The sequence below is a fragment of the Lissotriton helveticus genome, chromosome 2_2 (assembly GCF_964261635.1).
Source record: "Lissotriton helveticus chromosome 2_2, aLisHel1.1, whole genome shotgun sequence".
Classification (NCBI taxonomy): Eukaryota; Metazoa; Chordata; class Amphibia; order Caudata; family Salamandridae; genus Lissotriton; species Lissotriton helveticus.
The window spans coordinates 16,212,827-16,236,414 of record NC_136060.1 but is presented as its reverse complement, the minus strand read 5'-3'; the positions used below and the strand labels follow the sequence as shown (position 1 = coordinate 16,236,414).

At 43.5% G+C, this 23,588-nt stretch overlaps 1 protein-coding gene and 1 long non-coding RNA gene across 3 annotated transcripts in view; one reads left to right on the top strand and one right to left on the bottom strand.

The window, feature by feature from the left end:
* The window catches only part of TENM3 (teneurin transmembrane protein 3), a 1,441,545-nt gene that overhangs the window by 305,561 nt on the left and 1,112,396 nt on the right, over nucleotides 1-23,588 (bottom strand). The window lies entirely within an intron of this gene.
* LOC144821234 (uncharacterized) overlaps nucleotides 1-23,588 on the top strand; it is a 381,583-nt gene that overhangs the window by 109,653 nt on the left and 248,342 nt on the right. Inside the window, exon 4 of the long non-coding RNA XR_013608310.1 lies at nucleotides 14,527-14,582. This is a non-coding gene — a long non-coding RNA (uncharacterized LOC144821234). The remainder of the gene's footprint in view (nucleotides 1-14,526; nucleotides 14,583-23,588) is intronic.

Here is a 23,588-nt window from a genome sequence, read left to right as displayed (position 1 = left end):
CTGGGCTGGAATGGTAGATTCACTCGGGCCACCCCCCTGTATGACTCGGAATGTTTGGGTTCTTTGTGGCGAACGAAAGGCTTTGACAAATGGGATATGATTGGTATCTGTAGAGTGGGTGACTTGTGGTCGAAGGGGACGGTCAAGTCCTTTGATGCACTGCGTCTGGAGTATGACCTGGGCGGCACTGAATTATTTCGATACGCTCAGGTCCACCACGCTTTGTTGTCAGTGTTCCCTGTGGGTACTGATATCCCTGAGTCCTCCCCTTTGGAAGACCGCATTCTGGATGGACATGTGCCTGATAGTACGATCTCCTTAATTTACAAAAAGCTCATTAATAACAGAGCGGATTTACTGGTTCGCCTTAGAGAAGCATGGTGCTCTGACGGCCTGGAGTTAGACGACGAGGACTGGCAATCGGCTTTGTCCTCGCCTAAGGAGGTCGCTATCCCTGCCCGTTTGCGGTTTGTCCAATTGAAGATACTACACAGGGTGTATGTCACTGGGCCTTGTTTGGTTCGGATGGGGTTTTCCGTGGATGGGTCGTGCAAGCGTGGCTGTGGTATGACTGGTACCTTTCTTCACATATTGTGGGAGTGCCCGGAGATGGTACGATTCTGGGCCCGAGTGCATGATGTCATGAGGATTGTTATGGGTGTGTCTCTGCTGCCTGAAGCCAGGCGTTGCCTGCTTAATGTTTGGGAGCCTAATGATTACAATTCTGCACAAATTATCTGGGCGACCCTTGGTAACATGGTTGCTAAAAGGGACATTGCCCAGCTTTGGGGTTCACATAGGCCACCTACCCTGTCCGCCTGGAAACACAACATGGATTGGTGCATGTTCCGAGAGAAGACTGTGTACCTTTCCTGGGGACGTCCCAAGAAATGGGGTCGTGTCTGGTCCCAATGGAACGCATATCGGGGTAATATATGCACTCTCCCCCACGATCTGTCTACTGATGTGTCCTTATCCCCCTAATTGCCGTTCACTTGTTATCACTGATGCATTTTTTGCTTGTCTCCTCGCTTGCCCCACCCCTATTTTAACTGATTGTCATGTGTTGACTTTGTCTTGAGCTCCGCCCACATGAATCCACGATATTGCTCTATATATATATATGTTCTGCCTTGTGAAGGTTTGTTTGTTATTTGTTATTTTTCAATAAAAAATAAAAATAAATAAACAAAATAAAAAAAAATAAAGTTGGGGAGCTGTTTGGGGTGGGGGGTCACAGTTCTGGGATAGCAGAGGCTGTGGTTAGTCAGGCCTGAGGTGAACTGGAAAAGACATATGAAAGTAGTGCAGTAGTTTAAATTTGATTATAATGAGTAGAGCTGTTCTAGGCCTAAGAACCAGGTCATACTTGCTATAGAGCGGATTGGAAGCGCTCTAGTAAAGGTGTGCGGGCGGGTATACCTCACGTCACCATCGAGGTGCACGTGCTGAGCTGAGTGGTGTCCTAAAGCACCAATGAGTGCAGTCCGCATGCACCAATAAGTGCTGCAGGTCAAGATGGAGGTATTCCGGTAGAGTTTTCCTCAGTCTGACTACTGCAATAGCAGGACATGCTACAGGTCATGCTTTGATTCCCAGGCATTGCCTTACTACCTTACATGGGATTGTTTTAAGATACTTTATATACACAAGTCAGAGATGTCGCACATGCGCAGTCCGTGGTTAATTCTGGGTTTGCTGTTCTGTTAATGGATATCTGCTAGAGTCTCTATTTTAACAGGCTGGGTCAATTGATTCTTTGTAATGTTTGCGACATGCTAAATTGCGGACTTTACTTTGCCTCTTCTGGTCAGTCGACCTTTCCGAAAGCTCCCTGTTTACATTAAGAGGAGCTGCACTCCACATCCTCACGCAAGGAGCTAAGGGTGCATTGAGCTTGTGAGGGGGTAGGGTGGACTTGTATACACAAAGGACACTACGCTACAGGGCCTCACAGATCGTAACTCCTGTACCCAAAAGCCCAAGTTATAAGTGAACTCTGATTCCACGGAGAGCAACAAGAAGACGACGCACCATGGTACTGATGGATTTAAAGCAAATTATACATTGTTGTGCCATGATAGGCACGTCACTTTGCGCAAGCCAAATTCATTCTAAATACTGAGATTTTTGTTTCTCCTCTAAACTACAAATCCCAAAATGCAACTGCATTTGCCTATAAAACCAGGACGCGTGGATTCCTGTCGGATTAAAAACATGAGATGGGCCACCAGGCAGCCGTCATCAACAGACAGTATTTCCTGACCACCTCCCCTACAGTCGCAGCAGGCAGTGGTCTGGTTTCAGAAGGCCGCTTCCATAACATTTTCACGGCCTGCGCTCCCACTAATGTTGTCTGCTGTTAGAGGACGTGCCTGTACTCCTGATCCCACTGGATGCCTTTTCATTCAACCCTTAATGCTCCATCACAGGTTTGGCGGGTTGAAACGCCTCTCATTGTAGTGTACGTGTGTACCAGCTGTTAAAGTCCCAGTGTCATGACCTCGACCAATGACCTCAGTTGGACCTCTGCTGACCACATGTTCGACTCCCCTCCAGCACGGTCACTCGAGCCCTCTTTCCACCTCTTGTCCTGGAAGGGGATTAGCTTCCAAATTACCTTATTTTCAATATTGGAACTGAAAAGCAGCATGGTCGTGAAAGTAAAAGCGACTGCGCTATGTTAATTAGTAATCCAGGAATGCAGTTGGCACACTGTGCGCTGCAGCTCGCTCCCGAGACCCATAGGCCATGGGAGGGAACGTTTACAGAAAAGGCTGGACATACCCCCGCCTTTGCCCATTTGCGTGCCTTCATTTTTGAAAGCCACACGCAATGGCCAATGAAATGTTTGGGTGTGAACAAAATCACAAGGAGAAGTCTCTAGGAAGTTGGGAGTGCTTACAAGAAGCCTCTCCATAGAGCAGCGCATGTGTGCTGCGCTAGGCTCGGCCTAAAAAGGGATAAAGGAGCAAGAACTTACACCCCAACACACAGCCACTTTTTTTTTTTTTACAAAAACAGGAAGTTATACTCAGATGTTTATTTTTCTTTCGAAATATGTGTAAAAAAAAATTTTCGCATGACTCTTTCCGACCAATTTATGATCCGGCCAAATTTTGCATTTAAATACGGAATGTTAAAAAATTACAAAATCTTTTGCATAACATATAAATGCTATTAGGAAAGAAAAATAACACGCTAGCATCCGTTTTATAGTTTGCCTGTTCATATATCCAAAAGCTCTGTGTTCCAAGAAAATTGTACTGTAAAATATTCATAGAGTAACCCCATTTCTAAGATGCAAACTTGGAGAAGAATGACTGCAAATATTTCCAGATGTGCATGTATATTTTTATTGGATATATTGCCAAGACGCAGCACAAGAACCGTCGGAGCGTGATGAAATGTAAGACTCCCCATTATGAAAAGTACATTTCCAAATCCCCGGTGCTACAGATCTAATTATCTATAACTTTATTTTTGGGCTGGCGGTTAGCAGAATATTTATTGTGTTTTCTAAGGTACAAAACAGACTTTGTGTGCGCAACAGTAATGGCTTGCAGGAACGCAAAGACTCCATGTCCTATAGTCAACTTTGTTTTTGGCCATCCGCCTCCACCCTGGGAATCTACATGCTGGAGTTGAATGCCGAATACAAGTTGTGTGGTTTATATGCTCTCAGATTACACATTGAGTCTGTTCCTTGTAATCCTAATACACAATTTCGAATTTGGGTGTTCAACATTGTGACTGACCACCTCAAAGGCACTACAATCAGTATGAAACAACAAGCATTGTTGCATATTCTTTTATCTGTGTTTTAGTATATCGCCCCCCTGTTAACATGCCTTCTTTCTCATCCCTTTTTGGTGGCTTTATCTCTCAGTTGGTCATTAATTCTGCTAGGATCCTGATTATAGGCGACTTTAACTACTGGCCACTAGACCCCCAGGAAACCGCCCTGTCAGTCGAATTCACAGACTTATTACTTGGTCTCAATTTCCTGCAACACATCTCTGTCCCAACTCACAACAGGGGCCATATTCTTGACCAGGTATGGACAACAAACTTGGACATTTCCCCTCCCCTGGTCTACCCTTGCACCTGGTCCGACCACTCTTTTATTTCTCTCTCATTGAAACGCTCTCTGTCCACTCGCCCCCCACTAGTGCCGAATTTTTCGGCACGTAATTGGAAACATGCTGATATTCCCCTTTTTCACTCGATCCTTTCTACTACACTTCCTAGTGACAATTCCGACCTGAACTCCCTAACCACTATCGTGGATCAATGGCTGACTCAAGCCAGCGATGCAGTTGCCCCTGTAAAAACTATCAAATCCAAGCGCCCACATGACGCACAGCGTTGGGTTACTGAGCAACTAAATGCGGACAAATTACTTCTCAGACAAGCTGAGCGTCGATGGAGGCGAAATTATGACCCCTCATTAAAGATCATTTTTACCGACCTATTGAAATTATATAAACAATCCATTATGTTGGCCAAAGCCTCCTACTATTCTCAGAAAATCATTAGTTCAGCTTCAAAAACCAAAGAAATTTTTTCCATCGTAGCTGAACTTTCCCTTCCTGATCGTGTCATGGCCCAGCCCCTCAACCTTCGCAGGCCTTGTGTGACTCTCTCAACTCTTTTTTTAGAGATAAAATCTCCATCATTAAAAACAATATCCCCCCCCCTTCCCCGTCCAAGGTCAGCGCCCTCCCTCCCCCGAACCCTTGTTGTCTGTACGAATTTCCTCCTATTTCTTTGGATGAATTTTTCTCTATACTACATGTAGTCAGCTCCGGCTCCCCCAATGACTGCTGCCCCCCTCTAATTTTAAGGGATGCTTTCATGGCCTGTCCAGGTCCCCCACTTGATCTGCTTAACCGTTCCCTTGCTACAGGCTCTGTCCCCGATGCTCTCAAGCAAGCTGTTGTAGTACCCATCCTGAAAAAACCCGGCTCTGATCCAGCTATTTTGGGTAATTATCGACCCATCTCCCTTCTTCCCTATCTGGGGAAGGTGCTGGAGACTCATGTCACCCGCTGCCTGAGCGCTTTCATTGAGAAAACTCACTTCCTGGATGACCAGCAGGCAGGCTTCAGACCGGCCCACTCTACGGAGGCAGTAGTTGTAGCTGTGATGGATGCGCTGAGACAGGGGGCGGACAAGAACCTGGCCCAGGCCTTGGTGTTATTAGATCTCTCGGCCGCCTTTGACACGGTCGATCATGTTATTTTGATCGACCGTGTCGGAAATGCGGGCATCCGGGGCCTGGCCTTATCCTGGATTGGGTCCTTTCTTCAACACCGTTCCCAATCGGTTCAGCTCTCCACCTTTTCTGCCCCCCAAATTTCACTTTCCTGTGGTGTTCCCCAGGGTTCCGCCTTGTCCCCCCTTCTGTTCAACCTGTACATGCAACCCCTTCTAGCCTCTCTCCGTCACTCTCCTGTCACTATTTCTAACTATGCAGACGACCTGCAACTAATCTTTCCCATCGATCCCTCCCCTCTCTCTTGCTCTAATTTTCAATAAATCATGCTCACCATCTATGAGTGGATGAACTTCAGCCAGCTGAAGCTCAACCCCAGCAAGACTGAGTTGGTTATGATCGGTGGATCCACGAACCCTTGGAGTCCTAACTTCTGGCCCCCAGCCCTTGGTTCCCCCCCCTGCCCAGTCACCTCTGTGAAGAGCCTTGGTGTCATTATCTCCAGTGACCTATCGATGAGGGCCCAAATCAACTCTGTTACCTCGGCCTGCTTTTATCACCTGCGCAGAATTGGTAAAATCCGAAGGTTCTTATCTTTAGAGGCTCTCATCCTTGTAATCATGGCCCTGGTTACCTCACGTATTGATTATGCCAACTGTCTGTACGTGGGGATTCCCGCATACCACCTTCACCGGCTCCAGCTGGTGCAAAACCAGGCAGCCAGGTTGGTCTTTCAACAACCCAAGTACCAACACGTCATGCCCCTGTTGAAAAGACTACACTGGCTCCCGGTAGCGTACCGCTGTATCTTTAAAATGGGATGCACTGTTTTTAAATCTCTATCTGCTTCTGCCCCTGTCTTTATTTCTCTCAGCCTTCATCGTCACGTCCCTTCACGGCACCTCAGGTCCTCTGCTCACAATCTTCTGATCACCCCTAGGTTCAAACGGAAGAAACATGGCGGTGCCTGCTTCTCCTTCCTTGCTCCTTCTACTTGGAATTCCTTTCCTCTTTCAATTCGGCTTACTCCTGATTACATCACTTTCCGTAAAAACTTAAAAACTTATCTGTTTCAACTAGCTTACGATTAGCCCTCACTCTCCTGCTCCCTCTCTCCACTTGTCTTTAGCGCCATGAAACCAATTGGTGACCGTGCGCGGTAACAAGTACTTTTATCATAACATAACATAACATAACATTGTCAATGCCCATAGGTCTTGCCTACGTGATATTTTGGCTTTGTCAACGTTTTACTTTAGCCAAAGAAAAGCAATATGTCGCCGCTGCATCATAGCATTTTGTTTTAATGACTAGAGAAAGGTCAAGCACTAGGCAACACAGCAGGTTTACAGCTATATGACGCAGCCGAAGGTGTCCGTTTCATATAATTTTTGTATGGTGGTTGGGTGGGGGGGTCAACACAGAAGGGTGAGAAGGAGGATAGGCGGGCACAAGGCAACAGGTAGAGTGGGGGCAAGACAACAGGAACAACGGGGAGGGAGGCTGGGCCAAGGCAACACTGACAATGGGAGGGAGGTTGGGCGCAAGGCAACACTGACAACGAAAGGAAGGGTGGGCGCAAGGCAACACTGACAACGGGAAGTAACCTTCTTCATGGGTTGCCGCTGCCAAGGCTTGTTGGTGCTCCAGCTGGATACTGACCCCCTCAGCACTCGACATCCTTCATAGGACAGCTCGTATCAGTCTCCTGGTGATCCTCGACGCCTCCTGGTCCCTGTGGCTGCAGAGTCAAAAACACCCTCTTCGCACCTGAAGCACCCGACATCAGTGGGCATTCGTCTACCGAGTCCCTGTTCACTCCTGAGTTACTCAGACTATGTCCCTTCTGCTTTCAGGTACTCTTGATCAAGAATCCGCCTTTGGATTCCAACGAAATTGGCCCTTCTTCGAAGTGCTCCATTGAGTTCGACTGTGGTTTCCGACACCACTTAGACCCTATGCACCCAGCTTCCATGGGATAGGTAACTCTGGTACTATGGTATCCACAGTGGATGGCTCTCCAACCTCCTAAGTTCCACAGGGTTTCTTCAAATTTCACTCAGAAGGGTCCTTAAACTTTAAAACTGCAACCGCGACTCTCCCATAGAATTGTACGGAACACACAGTCCTGTTCCCATGCTGCAGCCGTTCTCCATGGGGTCCCTGCTTTACTCACCTTGGGTGGTTCCTTGGGGTTCCAGTGATTCTACATACTCTAGACACTGTCTTGACTCGAGTCATAGTTCTTATACCACTATTTTAGTATATGGTTTGGTCTCCCCGTGGAGCCCACTGTGTATTAGTGCTACTTACAATTGTTTCTGTGCTACAGTATTGTGTGCTTTGTGATTACCTGTGTGCAGCAGATACTGTGAAGTATTTAGAGTGTGTTATAATAATAAATACATATTTGTATAAATACTGTGTTGTTCTCCTTTAATTTAACCAATACAATAAGGTTGCATTCTGGTAAAACAAGCTGCTTAACATTCCTTCAAGACTAAGCCAGAAGGCTGCTCTCCACAGCTACCACTTGGATAGCTTTCTAAGGTTATCTTTGACCTCTTGAATCAACATAAGGGTTGTTTGGACTGGTACAAGTTGCCCACGTTAATTATTGGTTACAAGAAAGTAGTCAATTATTCGACAACAAACATAACATAGACAGTGAATAAAAAGCATAATCAAAACAACCACGATGTGTACTTGGTAATAGTGTTATTTAATCTCACTGAACATACACTAGCTTTTGTGTAAATGATTGAATCGAACACTTTCAAAAAACAAGTGCCCAAAGGGGGAAAAGGCAGAAGGTGTTGGGAAAGCATGGTGATTTGAGTGAAGATAAAAGGGTACAAAGAGAAAGAATATTGTACAAATCACATAATCTTTTAAATCTTTTACATGAAACAGTGGCTCATCCTTCAGCCAAAAACATCATAACAATATCCAAAAACTGTTGTCTTGCCAGCGTAATCAACAGCGATTGTTTCACTGTGATATTGTTTTTAACAATGGCTATTCAGTTTTTGGATATTGTTATGTTGTTTTTGGCTTCTGTATCACCAAGTACACAACGTGGTTATTTTGATTATGATTTTTATTTACTGTCTATGTTATGTTTGTTGTCGAATGATCGCCTACTGGGACCAATTTTGCATTGTACACTTTAATTAGTGGATAACATATACCAGGCCAACTTCTCGCTGTAGGTCATACAGTTGTAAAGCTAGTTGGCTTACACTCTATACGATGTTCGTTATGTAGATCCATAGAATATGATGGCAGACATGGTCTTAGAAAGTTGCTTTCTCCCCTGCTTTACCTACTCCATTTTCGTCGGAGATAGCGCGTTAGCAGGTGAGGGCGATCCCTAGCATCTTTTCACCAAAATATATTGATTGTGGCGTGCTATCTCGTGCCCTAGTCAGCGTGGTGATATCAAAGAAATGGCATCACACCACATTTTATGGATCTTTGACTGTTTCTGAATAATTTCTGTTGATAGGATAATGCTTGGTACATTTACACTCAGTGGATACAAAGCAGGAGGAGTTAGGCAGGTACACATGGTTTGCCAAGTAAATCACAACGCTGCAAGCAGCACAGGCATCACTACGTCTGTGTTTAGCTATCTCTAAATAACACCACACTGGGTGAGGATGCTGAACAGGTGGTCAAGTTAGGACATCTAAATAAAGGGCAGAGAGGTGGATAATAGGCTGCTGGGGGAACATACATAAATATCCTGGTAGAAAAAAGGGAAGTTTCACTTTGAAGGCTCATGCCTCTAATTTGAGAAATAGTCTGACTTTTCCTGGAATCCACAAAGAATGTTATGAATACACCTGGTAACCTTTAACTTTACAGATGTTGTATAAGCAACATAGCATAGAAAATGTAACAAGTCTATATTTCCACATTCTCAAGTGAAGCACTAACGTGCATGTACACTAGCATTTTTTGCCTTCACTAAGTAAATATTTCCCATCTAGAATCTCTTTTTGCCACATCCCCGCCAATGTATATGGTTCTCCATCCAGTCCACCACCCAGGGCAAAGACTTACTTTTGCCATTGGCAGGACTTGAGCTCAAATTCCAGCTGTGGCTGTGCTTGTCAAGGTTTGTGAATGATTGCAAATGTCCGAGTTTGTGGGTGTTTTATTTGGAAGGTAACCCCTACCCCCAAAATCAACCAAGAACCACCCTAGTGAGCTCACACTGAAAACTTTGCTTTCTGGCAGAATTGCAAGTGTAAATTAATCCATTTAGGAGAGCAAATTCAGGTTGTGTTAATGGTGAATTAACACTCATGAATCATGGTTTCTGCCCTCATAAGCGTCTGTAAAATGTACGTGTGTGTATATTGCATCCGGTGGGCCCGGTTTAAGATGTCGGCCCCCTCCTTCCATCTGGGGCCCCCGAGGAGCCCTTTCTGTGTGCGCAGTCATAAAGGGGAAACTCGATTCACTGGAAAGTGTAGAAATGACAGTGAGACAAAGGCTGCTTTATGGAACTGCATTTCCAGAACACACTGTCTAGTTGTTCCCCGTATCAGATGTCCTTGGTATCCCATTGAGAAAATAGCGCGGTGGATTTATTGAGCCCGAAGTAGCATATTGCGAGGACACCCACCCATGACTGGGTTTCTGTGGAGTTCGCTCAATAAAAGCAGGTGCTGAAAATTGCCCTATCCACGGAAGGATGCGCTCTCGTAAATGTTGCTATAATACTAGTTAATAAAACCCAGACATAAATCTGAATCACAGCTTCTTGGTGGGCCAGAGTTAATGAAGTGTCTGATTTCTCTAGCAGTGTTTATGAAGTAGGTTTTGTTTTTGGAGCATTTTTTCTTCATTTTTACTGCATGCTTTGATGTCTCATGACAAGCGAACTGGGTTTGTTAGCCTGCAATTTCTTCCGAGGTATTTGTATACGTCCAACCAATGGTATTTCAAGTGTTTACCTGTACAGAATGAGTACAGCATTTAACCTATATATGAAACGCACATTTCAGGCACCATGCCACGTGGTGGATTGTGGGTCCTCGGTAGAAAATGTTGTGTGGGTGGGGAGGCCCCATAAAACTCCCAAAACCCATGGTGTAACTGGATATCTGCCAGCAGATTGAGCATTTTTTAGGTTTCTTCACATAAACATATATGTAGGTGTTGAACCCATGATTGCCCTTCCCACCCCCTGAAATGTGGGGGTCTTCTTGCACCTTACTGGACCCTATCCTGATGCCTCGTCGGTAGTTCATAAGTAAATGTTGAATTTGGTAGTTACATTTTTGCAACAGAAAGCAGAAATCAGCACTGTAATGGCAATTGCATTTTCTCATTTACTCCCTTTGTGATCAATAAGTCAAAGTAAGAACAGGGATCTGGTCTGTGGCAGCATTCCAAGTGCCATTGGCATTATTAGGTCGTGCTTAAGACAATGCATGCGCTATTACTTGTAAGATCTTTTCTTTTTTATACAGTAGGCTTAGAAGCCCGCCTAGTACTTGCCATTGGTTGGCATCATTGTCACTCTCTTTTCCATAATTCTTCTTGGTCAGCTGCTTTAGGCTTCCATCCTCTTAATCTGTTTTTCCTTTCCCTAGAGCATGGACGCGCTACTTCTGTCCTTCCACTACTCAGCTTTTTAGATGCTGCTTTTTCTTTCTATTTAAGCACTCTACCATGTGTCTTTTTCAGTTGGCTCCCTAATGTATTACTCAACGTACCAGATTCCTCCTCTCTCTGAGTTTCCTTATCCTCACCCTCCCTACCGTTGTCAGTGTTGCCTTGATCCCACCCTCCCTCCCGTTGTCAGTGTTGCCTTGATCCCACTCTCCCTCCCGTTGTCAGTGTTTCCTTAACCCTAGAGCTCTAGAGCTGCAGACCGGTCAATTGAGATGTGGTGCCTCTGGTTGGAGGGGAGTGACTCCTTCACTCCAAGGGAGATATGTTCAGTTGTCCTTGATGCTCCACAGGTCCTGCAGAGAGCCTATATGGTGCACGGGCACAGACGATGCTTCAGACTAAGACGGAGACTAAGTCGGGCCCAAACGAAGTCCAGCAAAGTCCAGAGTGTCCAGTCGGTCGAAGTTCAGTGGTTTCTTGTTCAGAATCTTGTCCACGTCAAATCTAGGGTCGTACCGCCAGTTAAGCCCTATTGTACCCACGGGAAAGGGTTGGACAGATTCAGGGGACCCTCCCAGGGGAGGGTAAGGATAGTGGGGAGGTTACTCTCATGTCCATTGTCCAGTTTCGCACCAGAGCAGGAGTCAACGGCTCCCAGGACTGGTTTGAACTGGACTATGCACAGGGACATCAAATGTGCCCCTCCTGCAGATTTTCAGTCACTGGCAAGCACACCCATCCAGACCTAATACACTAAATCCTGTGTGGGAGATGATCACACCTCCCTGTGACAGGATGCCTATTGTTCTGCCTTCCCCTGCTCGAGCTTGGGTCAGTAGCAGGAGGGTTGAAATGTGTTTCTGGTCGGCAGCAACCATTTTGTGCTACCCAAGACTAGAAGGCTGGTACTGGGAACACCAGGGACCTCAGAAAGCTCGTTTCTGAGGGGTGGAATAATACTACCCACACCGGTTGCAGGTGGGGGGGTATGATTCCACAATGTTTGATACCAAACACTATAGGGTTACTTTCAGCTATTTTAGAGTTGGTTATCACGCGGTCGCATAATATCCCCACACTGGTTACCGGTGTGGGGATATGATTCCACAATGTTTGATACCAAACACTTTGGGTTACTTTCAGCCATTTTAGAGTTGGTTATCACGCGGTCGCATAATGCCACTCTTATGTCGTAAATGGCTGATACACTGACAACCCGGGAGAATGGACTCTGTAGGCTGCAGGGGTGTCCTGCTCATGCAGGGGCACCCGCTGACTTAGAACCAAGTACCCTGCCTTTAGGATTGATAAAGCCTACTATAGGGGTGACTTATAGGTTTTAAGTGCAGTAACCCTTAGATATAGGAAACCTATATCTAAAGTAAGAGGTGCATGTACCATTTTACACAGGCTGCAATGGCAGGCCTGTAGTTCCATTTTGCATGGCCTCTAATGGGTGGTAAATTACATACTTCTGCCCATGGGAGGCCTCTGTGGTACCTATGCCCTGGGTGCATGGGTACCGTATACTAAGGACTGACAAGGGTACCCCAGTATCCAATCTGGAGTGTACCTAAGTACATGGCATAACAGTTTAGGGAGAAAGCAGATAGACTGGGGTCTTAATTAGCAGGTTCTGAGCCAGACTAGTCAAAAAACAGCTGAACACCAGGCAAAAAGTGGGGGTAACTATGCAGTCAGATCCTACCTTCCTACAACTACCTTCATTAAAAATATGCAGTACTCATTTACCAGGTGCAGAGAGGCAATTACAATCAATTAAAATACATTTTAGCTGCTGGTTCTTGAAAAGGACAATAACTATTATTGTTGTAATATTTCAAATACATATCCATAGCTTGGTACCGCTAAGGATTTAGGTGATGCCGAAATGGCCCCACCTTTAACTCTATGTCAACAGCCACCCATGTAGAGAATCTGAGGACTATCTATGACTATGTTGGATTGGCCGACCTGATTAGGACAGAATTCCAACACGACCCACAAAGTGGCAGGTTCCCCACCATAGAATTATTATTTCGAATTTAGAGTCAACTGGAATTGAATACATTTCCTCATTCTGCAGGTGGAATAACGGGATACTCTCTGCAGGGATTGATTTCCTATGGCACAAGGAGGGGCTGCTTGGGGCTTTAAATCAGTGGCGTACTTAGACCTTTTGCCGTCCGTGGTGGTCTCTGGGTTAGCCGACCCGCAAAGGTCATGGGTAAGGGGAGAGAGGGGCTGACGATTCTGGTGTTTGCCACCCCGCGACAGCTGCAGGTAAGACTGGGGTCGGTGTGTTGGAGGCCGCCGCCCCTAAAACTTGTGCCACTTGGGGCATACCACATACACCTCCCCCTTGCTACGCCACTGCATGAAATGGATTAATAAAGCGTTTTGGACAAAACATAGATACACAACAGCTATGAACTCAAAATGCCTCACCACTGCCATCCACTGGTTATTTTATAACATTTAAAACAAGTACTGGCTTCTAAACCAATGGGGCAGCCTTGCAGTTTGAGTTCTGGCTGAAACATTAAAGAGCCTTCTTCAGGGATAAAACAAAGCAAAATTGTTTGTTTACATTATACAGTGCACCTTTGAGATAACTAATTTGATTTATAATAATTTAGAGTACTTTTGAGATGTAAAATAGTATTTCAAGCATTGTAATAACGCAAGCACTCCATGAAGGTGGCACGATAAACCAAACCACCAAAAGCGGGAGGTGAGAGAAAATGTTCCTCTAGGTGGAGCCAAAGACCATACTGTGCATATTTTAAAGCACTGGTAACAATAGCTCAGCAGACAGCTGCACTGCAGGCTCAGACATTAAAAGAAACAATCATTCAGGCTCTTGTGATTAGGTTTACATGTCACTTCTGATGGATAATCCAGACATCAATATGTTTTGTTGAATGCATGCTTTTCTTGATCTCCTCTAACCTTCAGCTCTTTAAAACCTGCTAATTACGAATTAGAAACTGCCAGTCATTAAAAACACCAAATTACTCTCTCTAATTCAAGAACTGCTCAAGAAAATCATTGTAGCCAAAAGCAATAAATAGAGCTTAATTATGAATTTCCTAAATTAAATTATGAATGTGGCTCAACAGAGGTTTGCGCTTCCAGAAAGAAAACATTGGCTTTTTAACAGTTAAATCCGTACAGAAGGCAGGTCCTGTTTGCTTCAGACAGCCCAACATGTCCACGGGAGACAAAAAACTCAAACGAAAAAGGAAGTCACCCTTATTGTAGGGGTTCTTTTTCAAGAGACTTAAAAGTACTATCAGTTAACAACAGATCATTTACCTGTCTAGCTAAAATTGCAAGAACATTTATGTAGGGATAAAGGAAAAGACTAGTTAAATAAAAACACACTTTCTATCGGAATGGCTGCTGTGCAGTTGCTTTTCCTTCCTGTGCCAAGTGCTTTTTTATAGTGTAAAACTAAAATTATCATATAAAACTGTAAAAAGCACATTTCAAGGACAGTCTGGCTAGAGTACAAGGATTTTAACACAGTTACTTATGGCAGTCATGTTATATCTCATTTCTACACGCATTACTTTAAGATCTCAGTACTAAATCACGAAGAGTTGGTAGTTTACAATGATAAAATAACTTTGGCTGTAATCTGCATAAAAAATTAACCCGTACATATATTACAGTGCCTTGCCACAAACAACACTATATGAAGACACGTCATCCAGGAATCAAGAGAAAAGTAAGTGCTCCTGAATTTGTGCCATTAAGAGGCATTCACGTTGTTTTCTTGGTAGAATATCATGGGGTACATCCAATATATGCAGTTATTGGCGACAACGTGTGTGGGAAAACACATACAGAGCACACATACTAAAGTATGACAGGAAGTCCCAAAAAATATACATTAAGAAAGTTTAGTTTAACTCAACAATTGAATTACACTCCAAACATGTAACCGATTTACCGAATAATCTTACATTATTATGAGGCAACTATCATATTGCCGTAGACTAAATTCTATGTGGATTTATAAAGTTACAGGTAGACTCAGAAAAAGGCAATCATGATCTTTCAAAACTTTTTTTAAGATTGCTGTTTTTATGATTATTGTTAGTAAGCAGGAAATGGAATACTGGTGATCGATTAGAAAAAGCGAAAACATACTTGTTTCAAATAAATAAAAATGTAATTTGAGTGTTTAAGTAAGACATTGATGTCATTTTGGAGAAATTCAGTGTGCATCTCCCAACTGGCGGGTCAAAAAATGTCATCACAACATAAAGTGCCTTTGAGTATACCAAACTGCAACCATAAAAAACAACTATAAAAAAAATGAAAAACGATTCTTTTTTTTTTTATTTCAGCCACTTACCATGTAAACCAAGATGAGGATTTTAAACAATATTTTTCACAAAACAAAAAATGTAACCACGGGGCACATGTCTAATAAGCTCCTCATACCCCCTATAATTTAAAAGGAAGCAATTTTGAGCAATACTATTCACAAAAAAACAATGGAATCATGTGGCACATGCCTTAATTAGCGAATAGTACTCAATCAGAGGTTAATAGTTAGCAAGCAAGTGTATTAACATCAGACTACACTGTACGCTCAAAAGGAACTGCACAGAAACACCACAGCACCTAGACAACAATATGAGCATCGAACGTGCATATTTTAGATCACACTGCATTATGAACCAAGCAACCTGCAAAAGTCTCTTCAGGATCCTCAATGTGAGATGCATGCCCATCAGACTAATGTGCTCCTCTAATGGCATCAAAATCTAGTCCCTTCAATACATTCTCAGACATTCTCAAAGATCTACCTTTTAAAGCAAGTCTCTGCATGAATGTAACAAGACAGTTCACCACAACTTTAAAATGGCAGGATAAATAAAGTAAAAGTTTGTAAGAAAAGAACTATGTAGTATTCTACAGGTATAATAAGAGTTAAGCCTTAGCGCTGAGCCACAAAGAGTGCTAAGTAATATTTGAGAACTTTGTTATAGATAAACGAAGTGAGATATAATCTGGGCCACTGAAATTAAGGTGCTATGGAGTACCAAATCATGAGAAAGGGCTAAGAACTGGAATCAAGTGCTGGAAAACCCAACAAGTGAAAGGACCCATTCATTCTGCTACACACATCTTGGACTCAATTTTCACCACCTTCAACAACATCTCAGGCAAAAAGTCCACGTTGAACCTCTAGATTCACCATACCCTCATAAAACTCACCATCCATGTTCTGCATCATCACAGAAATACCACCTCCAAGCTAGCCAGTCTAAACTTGACTAGAGTCCCAAAGGAAGATTGGAGGACCAAACTAAACTCATTGGACATTTACCCCACAAAGCAGAAGCCGACCAGATTTCATCACAAAAATCAACAACTGGATCACTGCCTCTGCTGACACAAAGGCTCCCCTCAAACCCAACACAGTCTCAAGATCGAGACCATAAACCAGCTGGTACACAAAGGAGCTCAGCATGAGGAAGCGACACTGAAAACCACTGAAGCACAGATGGAGATTGAGCCAGAACACCGTAGACAGGAACACCTTCAATTCTGCCCTCAGACACTACCATCAACAGATTTGGTCCACGAAACACTCCACAAATGCAGGGCACATCTACACCAGTTCCAACAGCAGCAAAGATTCCAGCTCCCCTGTGGCCACCTCCAACAGCATCGACCCCTTGAAGATCTTCTGTACCAATTTTTCTGCAGCAAGATGCCATAATGTATGAGAACTATGATCACTAAAAAGACCCGGAAGCCCTTGCAACAACTCCCCATTTCATCTGTGGTTACCACACTGCCTGTATGGCCTGCAAAATCCACAGATAAAACCACCTCCACCATTCTACCCATGCACTCAAGGGTCCATCGGACCCATGTCCTTTTGAAGTCTTCACCAAAGGAATATAATCCATCAGATCAGCACTCACTCTGATTCCGATTTCCTTGATTGCAACTCCCACCTATTCGGATGCTTGGAAGCACGACACAGTACTCTCATTCGTCAAGAAATCTAACAATATTTGCCATCAACAAATGCATCTCCCTGCTGCCATATCCAGCCAAAGTCCTGAAGAAGCTCATCAACGAATACCTAAACAACCATCTCAACACTCACAAACTCCTCAACACCATACAATCCAGGATCAGACCAAACCAGGGCACGGATACAATTCTCATTGACACAGCAGATGACACCGGCATGATCCTGGACACAGGAGACTCAGCGCCCTCATCCTTCTGGACCTCTCTGTTGGATTTGGCACAGTATCGAACCCCATCCTAATCTGATGTCTGCATGAAAATTAAAATCAAAGACTTACCCTCGAAGGTTATGCTCCTTCCTTACCTGAAGAACCCAGTCAGTTAATGTGGCTCCTTATTGCTTGGATACCTGTAACCTCATCTGCAGGTAATGCAAGCATCTTCAATTGAACACATACATGATTCCACTCGCAAGCATTATCTGCACATATGGCAACAAAGTCTTATGCTACACTGACAACACTTAACTGATTTGCTTCTTCTCTGACATGATCCCCAACACCAGGCCCAAGTTTGCTGCCTGCATGACCAAAATTGCCAACTGGATTCAAAACAACTGTCTTACACTAAACACAGATAAAACAGAAGCCATGTTCTTTGGGAACAACTCAGCGACATGGAACTCCACCTGGTTGCCATCAAAACACCCACGCCAAGAACCTCTGGATTGTTATCGACAGCCAACTTAACGCTTTAACCACGGCGAAAATTCCACTGCGGTGCGGGGCATTCCATTGAGTGGACAGGCCGCGTCGGGAAACGGACATGAGCAGCACTATGGAGGTAGTGCTCGCAACGGCCGTTAGCTGACGGGCGCAAGGAAAGGGTTAACATGACCACCAAAGTCAACGCGGTCATGGCTTCCTGCTTCACTACCCTGAGTATGCAGAGGAAAATCTTCAAATGGCTCCCCATCGGTTCCTAGGATACCGTCACCCATGCACTAATAACAAGAAAGCTGGACAACAGCGAAAGCCTCTAAGCGAGGATCAGAAAGCAACTCACCAGGCAACTCCAAACCTTCCAGAACTCTGCAGCCGGAATCACACTTAACCTACCATGTCACACACACATCCCACCACACCTTAAGGAACTACACTAGCCTCCATTTTAAAGAAGGTCCCCGTTCAAACTCCTCACACACATTCAAAGTCCGAGTTTAATAAATTATACTGCAAGAAAATGCAAATAATGCGGCATAATGCAGGACATTTATTGATAGCATTTGTTTATTATTTTGTAATTTGTCTCAAAGTTTTCTCGTGAAAGGACCTCATAAATTAACTAAAAAACTTCATGGCTTGAAGAAAATCGTAAGGATGGAGAATTTGTTCCATCTAGATTGCTAGAGTTCTGCAATTTTTTTCCTATTCATCTTTTCAAATACCATAAGATAATTATTTACTTTAAAGATTTACATCTTCTTGCAGCCTTTTCTATGTTTGCATCCAACCTCCATTTCTTGATGTAGTTCACAGGCATTATACTTCTAGCAATAATTCCCTAATGATCGAATTATTTGACTATTCTACACACTGTTCAAATCACCTTGATGTCCTGCATGGGCTTCCCTATTCCCTTCTATAATCATACTCTGTTTCTTATATTGTATTAATCTTGAAATAAGTGCTCACTCTTCAAAACATTTTAAAATTGAAAAGAGGAAGTGAAAACAAAGGTGTAAGTTGGTCAGTGTGTGGCACATATTCAGATGCAACACAATCCTTATAGTCAGAGGCCTAAAAAATATTTCAATGCCCTCGATGGAATGGAAATCAGCATGCCTAGGCAGAATAAATATAATTTTGCATTTTACCACTTCCTGAGTTGAGTTGGAAAACATGGACTGAGGATGTTACAGTCTACCTGAAGCACGAGCACTAATAACTTAATTGTCTTTACCTCTAATTATGCACCAGTATCTTTGGCTCAGATTCATAATTAAGAGTAGCGAGAATGCAACTGGAATTGTTTTTCTCATGTAATGAAAATTGCTTGAAATTCAGCACGCTGTGCAAAATGCACTTGCCGAATTCTCACATGTGAATTGCATGCAAGGCACAGCTCATGTACAAAAGTCACGCAAGATGATGGAAGGTTAGACTTGTGGCCGCAGCACACAATTTTAGCCAAACATTTTCTACTCACAACAGTAAATTTGGAGAAAATGATAGGAAATAGTATAACCGTGAAAAAACTCCCACAATTCACGCAAAACCCAATAATTGTGAATTACGCAAGTTAACGCTTGAAGAAAAAAAAGAAAAATCCCCTGGACCGCCCTCATAACTTAGGGACTCCAAATAAACAGCTTAATTATCTTTATAAGCATGCCACCAAATGGCCAAGATATATGTCTTTTAATCCTATAATTTAGTAGAATTCAAAGCTATGCCAGTGTATGTTCGTCTACAGAATTGACAGTCGCTTAATTGTTTTTGGTTTGAGTGAAATGCCAGAAACTGTTAATCTGTGCTCGCAGTGCCTGTGTGCGCTATCTTGCACTGGACCACAGAGATCACATAGACAGATCTGTCAGCCATTATCCTCTTTGGCCTAGGTTCAACCAGGTCAACCTCCAAATTCCAATGTGGTTGCATTCAATAAAACGTGGGCCCTGCTTTGTTTTCAAATATTTTTCTACTCAAGGAATATTTTGAAATGCAACCACTGATTCAATATTACACTCCACGAGTAATACCATGGCGTATTATTGTTGCTGGCTTGCCTCCATCACATACACCTTATGGGTTGGTGCATTTGACATTTAATGTGCTACCCCCTCCTCTAACCAACTCAAGCAGTGCACTTAAAACGCTTCTGTTCCTCAGCTGAATTCACGTTAGTCCCTCTAATAACTGCTCACTGAATACTTTCATGTTACACAGTAGCCCTGTATGTAGAACCCAATATCTAGGGAAACAACTCAGAAAGGCCTTATTGAAGGGTGGAGAGTTGATCTCTTATTGGATGAAAACTCCATAAAGTCGTCTAAGAAATGTTGAAGACAAATGAAAAAAATTTGAAAGCTAATGGGATTCGAAGTGTTCAGTTAAAACAGAAGTTCCTTTTACTTACAAGACGCACAGGGCAGGTATTTCTTACTTCAGTATTGGAAACAGCAGGAGAATTCTTAAACCACTGCAGTAGTTTTTACACTTCGCTGCCTAACGACTAGGCATAGAAAAAAAGCACTGTTCATGTGACATTAACAGCAACAGGTTTTCCAATTATCATATTACTGGTGTCTTTTAACAGCCGTTTGCCTTTAACTGTATCCCACCTTGTACATGATCTCATCACAGGGTCAGAAAAAATAATGTGGTGTAAAGTTTTACTATGAAATAACCATGCACTAAAAGAGCCCTGCAAATTTAACTTCCTAATAGGATATGTTTTGCTATGGAAGGTGAAGAAACCATTCATGTGAGGCGGGAGTGTTGAAGAGGGCCATGGGCCTTGTGGAAGCCAATCATACAGAAACATTGAAAGATAACATTATAATAATTGCTTACAGTGCTTTTGTTACAGCGACAGAGAAAGGAGCTGTGACTCAATGTGAGATTCATACTTTCGTAGTCAATAAATAATTTCCTGTGATGCAATTCCAGCATGGTCACATGTTGATCTTTGCGAAAAGCCTTCCAATCCATCCAAACACATGTTGCCATATTTCTAATAATTTTGTATCCATTTGAGCTAGAAGAAATTTTATTTTTGTCAACATCTGCAGATTGTGCGGCAAGTGATGGATTATATGGCAAACGCAGAAAATTCCTATTTATGCAACTTTTCCTGCATACTCCTGAACAACAGCTTGCTCATCAAGCATGCTACAGAGATCGCCAGACTTGGCAGACAACGCAAGCCCAGTGGCAAATAGCCATCATCTTTCAGGACTACATCAGCTGTACCACTGCCTTGGACACACACCCCAGCAACATAGAACACCTGTCTTTCAAGCTCCTCCCCACAGCCAATTTGAACATTAGTGGCATTCTCATCTACTGACCCGCAGGATCACGCACCAACTTCGTTACACCATCACCGACTTCGCTGCACCCCTCATCTTGAACTCCAAGACCTTTATCATCTTGAAGCCCTAAATTTCCAACTTGAAGACCACAGAGACTCATACATGAGCACACTACTCTAAGAACTGGATAAGAACTGGATAACTGGATTAACATGCTCGATAACCCAATACATGAAAGGACTCATTCACACATCTTGGACCAGATTTTCACCACTTTCGACAACTTCTCGGACAAAAAGTCCACGCAGATCCCCTGAACTGACCATACCTTCATGAAACACAACATCCCCATCCTGCATTATCACAAAATATCATCTACAAGTTAGCCAGTTGTAACTGGAACAGAGTCCCAAAGGAAGACTAGACGACCAAACTCATGGAATGCTTGCCTGCACACAGCAGCAGCTGACCCAATTCCAATACAAACTTCAACAACAGGATCACTGCCCTGCTGACACATAGGCTCCTTTAAACCCCAACAAAGTCTCAAGAGCCAAGCCACAAGCCAGCTGGTACATGCTGGAGCTCAGGATGACAAAGCGACACTGCAAACAACTGGAGCACAGATGGAGATTGAGCCAGGACACGGTGGAAGGGAAGACCTCAAACACTACCATCAACAGATCTGGGCCACCAAACACTCCACAATTGCAGGGCACACTTACACCAGTTCCAACAGTAACAGAGACTTTACCTTTCCTGTGGCCACCTCCAACATTGTCACCGCTTGAAAATCCTTTGTACCACGGGCTCCCAATGTTTCTGCAGCAAGATAAATAGAATTTATGAGACCGTTGACCCCTAAACAGACCCGGCAGCCCACACAACAGCTCTCCATCTCATCTGAGGTTACCACGCTGACTGTATGGCCTGCCATTTCCATAGTCATAACCACCTCCAACATGCACTGAAGAGTCCACTAAACCCATGTCCTCCTGAAGTCTCCACCAAAGGAATACAACCCATCAGCTCAGCACTCACTCGGATCCCGATTGCCTCAATAGCAACAGCCACCTACCCGGATGCATGGAAACACGCCACAGTACTCCCACTGATCATGGAACCTAACACTCTCCAACTACAGAACCCTCTCCCTGTTTCCATATCCAGTCAACGTATTGGAGAAGCTCATCAACAAATGCCTAACCAACCATCTCTAACGTTCACCAACAACTTGATACCACAGATCTAGGATCAGACCTAAAAACAGCAAGGAAACAGCTCTCATTGAGACAGCAGATTACATCGGAATGCTCCTGGACAGAGGAGGCAGCCACCCTCATCCTCCTGGACCTCTCTGTTGAATTTGACACAGTGTTAAACCCTATCCTCATCCGATGTCTGCATGACATAAAAAATCACGACTTGCCCTCAATGGTTATGCTCCTTCCTGACCAAAAAACAGTCAATGTGGCTCCTTACTACTTGAACACCCGTAAAATCATCTGCAGGTAATGCTAGGATCTTCACTCAGCCCATCGCCCTTCAACACCTACATGATTTCACTTGCAAGCATTATCAGCACCTATGGCATCAAAGCCCTATCCTACGCTGGCAACACTTATCCAATTCTCTCCCTCTCTGACATGATCCCCATCACCCAGACCAAGTTTGCTGCCTGCATGGCAAAAATTGCCAACTGGATTAAAAGCAACTGCTTAAACTGAACACCAATAAAAGAGGAGTCATGATATTTGGGAACAACTTATCGCCATGAGACTCCACCTGGTGGCCCGCAAAACTCCATTTGGTGACATCTATGAAGTGTTCAAGATAAAAAAAATTGTCTTTTAACATTAATGGTATTCAAAGTGTTAAGTTAAAACAGAAGTGCCTTTTACCTACAAGACACACAGGGCAGATAGTTCTTACTTCAGTATTGGAAACAGCAGGAGAATTCTTAAATCACTGCAGTAGTTTTTACACTTCGCTGCCAAGCGACTAGGCATAGAAAAAAGCGCAGTGTTCATGTGACATTAACAGTAAAAAGTTCTACAATTATCGTATTACTGGTATCCTTTAAAGGGACGTCTTATGACTTATACCTAGATCAAATTATCTCTTTAACTGTATCCCACCTTGTACATGATCTCCCCACTGGTCAGAAAAAATAACGTGGTGCAAAGTTTTACTATGCAGTAACCATGCACCAAGAGAGCCCTACAAAGTCAACTTCCTATCATGGTGTACTGTTTCAACATATAAGGGCAATATATGTTGAAACAGTACAGTGTGCACATACACAGACAGACACATTGAAAAATGCATAAACCTGTACACGCACAGACAAGAAAAGGTGTATGCCATTCCACAACCCCACCTCAAGTTACAAAATGTTAAGTTTGAATTTTTTTTTTTTAAACCGTGTACACGGAAGATCTCTTAATGAACCACTTCCACAAGCTAAGAGCACAGCATTGCATGCACTTTTGGCCAAATAACCAACTGGCGTGTATCTGTTGGCACCGAAACTGATTGACGAATTGTGTTACTATATCAGAAAAGACTTTGTTTGAGGCTACTTTGCTTCAACTCCACAAAGACGGCGCAAATATAGAAACAAGTTCAATAATCTTCACAAGAACAACAGTTTGTCAGCCATTTTGATTTTGCTCAACAGAATGTCAACAACAACAT